Source organism: Palaemon carinicauda, chromosome 43 (genome assembly GCF_036898095.1).
Source record: "Palaemon carinicauda isolate YSFRI2023 chromosome 43, ASM3689809v2, whole genome shotgun sequence".
Classification (NCBI taxonomy): Eukaryota; Metazoa; Arthropoda; class Malacostraca; order Decapoda; family Palaemonidae; genus Palaemon; species Palaemon carinicauda.
This window is the reverse complement of record NC_090767.1, coordinates 21403766-21407599: the sequence shown is the minus strand read 5'-3', so window position 1 is coordinate 21407599 and position 3834 is coordinate 21403766. Positions and strand designations below refer to the sequence as shown.

Here is a 3834-nt window from a genome sequence, read left to right as displayed (position 1 = left end):
CAAGTTAGAACTGGTTTTTCATGCAAATACTATTCCATTTTACGTATATTTTGCTTTGATTTTTTTTTAAATCTTAATTTTAAACTTTGCACTTTTTATATTTCCTCTTGAAAATCTTGTTTGTTCCGTAACTGAAATACAAACCACGCTATTAACATGGGGTAATTACTTCGGCGTAGCTGAATGACGAGCCATAAAAGTTTTAACGAGGGTTTACTACCCCGCCGCTAGTTAGCAGGGGGTAGGGAGGGGTAGCTAGCTAACCCCCCCTCACACACACCAGTGAATGCTTCTCTTTACTTTTGGCTCAGGAAGAGAACAGACCTGTCTGTGCTCTCCTTCGCTTTGACTGCCATATTAATCTGTTTTTTGCTTTTTCTCTTTCGCAGTGTGTTTGAAGTTGGCCTCTACTGATAATGCGTACTTGCCCTGGACTTCCCGGTCGCCCTTGTGGGACCTTTATGTCGGCGGTCGACACTGATCCCCACACCTTGTGTCCTCACTGTAGGGGCCAGCGGTGTGATAGTGACAATGTATGTATTGAATGTAGGGAGTGAGCTACCTCCCAGTGTGAGAGGTTTGCCCGGCACCGTAAGAAGAAGGCCAAAAGCGATCCTTCTCCTTCAGAGGCTTCTCTGAAGAGAGAAAATTCCAGGACTTCTTCTTCCGTTGCCCTTTCCTCCTCCGAAGCTCCCTCCTCGAGCGGTCTCTTCCGAGAAGCCGGCGAGTGGTAGCGTAGACCGTTGTGCTGTTGACCGATCCCGGGGTGCGGGAGAGGTACAGTAGTTGCCTCCCATAGCGAGGCGGCTGCCCCTCCTCCCCCGGAGGAGGATTTAATGTCTAACCATGATTTGTTTCAGCTTTGGGCTTCCTTGGGGCTGCAGGGTTCGCCCTCCAAGGAAGCCCTGTTTGACATGATCAAACTTGGTACAGCCGTCAAACAATCGCCAACTTCAGCGGGGATAGATCCTCTGGCTGTGGTTGACGTTGTTGTGACGGAGTCATCCCGTGGATCAAGCCAAACCCCCGTTCCTGTGGCTGAGGTAGCTGACGGCTTAGATTCTCCCTCCAAACACCCTTCGAGGGAAGATCTAAGTCCCACGGTCTCTCCTGCCGGTGATTCTCCCCTCGTGAGAGTTCACTTCGGAGGCCCCTTGATGGTCAGCTTGCTGATCCCACGGCCCCTTGTGGGTGTATAAGGCGGAAGGCTCGTCCTCCCCTTTGCCGTAGAGGCCTTCCTTCCCCTTTCAAGGGGGTTAAGAGGTGCCTCTTCGGCTCGTCGTCACCACAGTCCTCTGCGGAGGAGACGACTCTCCGTTCTCCTGTCCTGCCAGCTACCAACCTAGACCTCTCCGGGGATCGTTCGCGATCACCTTCGGATAATGGTCGTCCTTCGGGACATTGTGACCAATCTCCCAGACCATCCACATCTAAAGTTCCTGATGCGCGTGATGCGCCACCTGATACTGCCACTGCGCAGTCTCCGGGGCCTTCGGGGCTGAAGGGTCTTGAGCGCAAAACCGCGCCTCTTGCCCTCAAGCGCCAGGTTCCTCCTGTGCGCTCGCCTGTTGCTGTTGCTGCTGTGCCTGCCGCTGTTCCTGACTTAGCGCCACGGTGCTCACCCTTACGCGTTCGCGCCACCGTTCCTGCTACGCGCCAGGGTCCCCTTGCGCGCCCACGCCCTTCATCACCCCGGCGCCCCCCCAGCAGTTCCTGATATAGCGCTCCAGCACTCACCTGCGCATACGCGTATACCGGTGCCTCAGCAGCAACCTGCGCTAACACGCCCACCAGCAGTTCCTGATACAGCGCTCACCTGCGCATACGCGCCCACCGGTGCCCCAGTGGCCACCTGCGCTCACACGCCCACTGGCGCCCCGGCGTCCACCAGTTCCTGCTTCGTCGCGCACAGTCCAGGAGGCCCCTCCGCTGGCGCACAGGCGCCCACAGGCCCCTGATTCGTCGCGCCCGTCTGGGGAGACGCGCGCAAGCTCCAGCGCTCACCAACGCGCCAACACGCTTCGACATCCCAGCGCGTCGCCCAGGAGGCTCCCAAGTTAGCGCACGGGCGCTCACGGCCGCCTCTGGGCTCTCCCTCCAGTTCGCGCGAGCTTGCATATGATGCAACTGCGCACGACGCTCCGGTTACGCGCCCTGTTCCTGCTACACGCCCCGTTCCTGTCTTCAAGGCGCCCAAGGTAACCCTCCAGCGCACACCTTAGTGCCCTCATCCAACCGCGCGGCCGCCGCAGCAACGCACTCCGGTGCGACCGCATCCTGATGCGCGCCATGCGCGCCCACGATCGCCGGCGCGGCGAACGCGCCCACAGGCGAGCATGCCGGTCCTATCAGACCAGCGGCAACCTCCGCGCCAATGCGCCATCCCGGTCGCTCGCGACCCTGCTCCAGCGCTCACGTGCCCTCGCCCGGTTCTTCCAGACACGCTCAGGCGTCCCCATTATCTTCCGCCCTTCGGGGCCGCATCAAGTCGCTGCGCGCCCGCGCATTCGGCCGCCTCCTGTGCCGGCTCCTGCGCGCCACACGCCCTCGCCATCGCCTACGCGCCCATTCTATCTCCAGCGCGCCATCGCTCCATCGCTCCTGTTTCCTCGCCTGCACGCCATCGCGCCCGCCTCCGCCCACGCGGATGTGCGTGCGAGATTCCAGTATCGCGCGAGCCATTCATGCGCGACCCTGACCAGGGCCCGACACACGAGCCCCAGCACGAGCGCCGCCAGGCGGACACTTCGTCTCGTTCCCCTCCCCGCAAGCGCAGACCAGCGCCGGAGGAGGGGCGCTTCCCGGACAGGTCTAGGGACTCTTCTCTTTCAGCCCCACAGGCGAACCCTCGTTTGTCGACTCCTCCTAGGGATCCCTCGATCCCCTTCCCTCCAGAGGGGGTGTCTGACAGCATGACTGTCAACCAGCAGCCCTGGTTCGGCACCCTAGTCGGAGCCCTTGTGCAGGCTATCAAACACACACTTTCTGACTTGGGCCACTAACCAGCGGCAGCTTCCTCCCCCCTGAAGAGGAAGAGAGGAGTCTCTCCCGTGGAATCTCGTCCGAGGCCTATTTTATGTCCTCGCAGATCCTTGCGCAAGGCTCCCTCTCCCCCCCAGACCTTCTCTCAATCCCCTGCGGAGGAGGATTACCCCTCCTCAGGAGAGTCGGATGAGCCGGATCATTCTCTCACCGCACCAATGGGGGAAGCTCCGCCTCTCCCTGAGAGGTCGTCTCGTCCAGAGGTGGAAAAGACCCTACCCCCTTCGCTGCTCGAGTCCTGTATCCCGCCCAGATGGGAGACTAAGGACTCTAAGACGATTCCCAAATCGTCAGCGAGGATCAGACAGGAACCGTCTAGAGCCGTCGAGGATGTCCACGTGTCCCCCCAGGAAGAGCCACTGGGGACGGGAGACTTCGCTGCCAGTCCTTCGGGAGGAGAGCACCAGGAGTCAGAACACGCGTTCTGGCAAGTCCTGACCCTCATGAGGAACCTCAATGGGATCCCGGACCCTGAGGTCCCACCTCGCGAAGGTAAGGACACGGTCCTGGACCGCGTCTATGGCACCCAGAAACCCTCTAAGGCCAGTGCAGCTTCGCCCTGGTCTCAGGGGATGAAGAGTGCCAGAGACAAGGTCGAGGGCCAGTTCTCTGAGCTTGCCTCCTCCAGCAGATCGAGTGCCGGCAAGAAGCTCCTCCCTCCTCCTCGAGTCCATCAGAGGAAGTACTTCGAGATCCTCGAGGAGTCTTGTCTGAGTCTTCCCTTACACCACTCCGTGGAAGAACTCACAGGGGGAGTCCCTCTTGAGAGAGACTCCAACCGGCACGTGTCCT

At 59.8% G+C, this 3834-nt stretch overlaps 1 long non-coding RNA gene across 1 annotated transcript in view; it reads right to left on the bottom strand.

Annotated features, from left to right (window-relative positions):
- The window catches only part of LOC137633657 (uncharacterized), a 244598-nt gene that overhangs the window by 178037 nt on the left and 62727 nt on the right, over nt 1-3834 (bottom strand). The window lies entirely within an intron of this gene.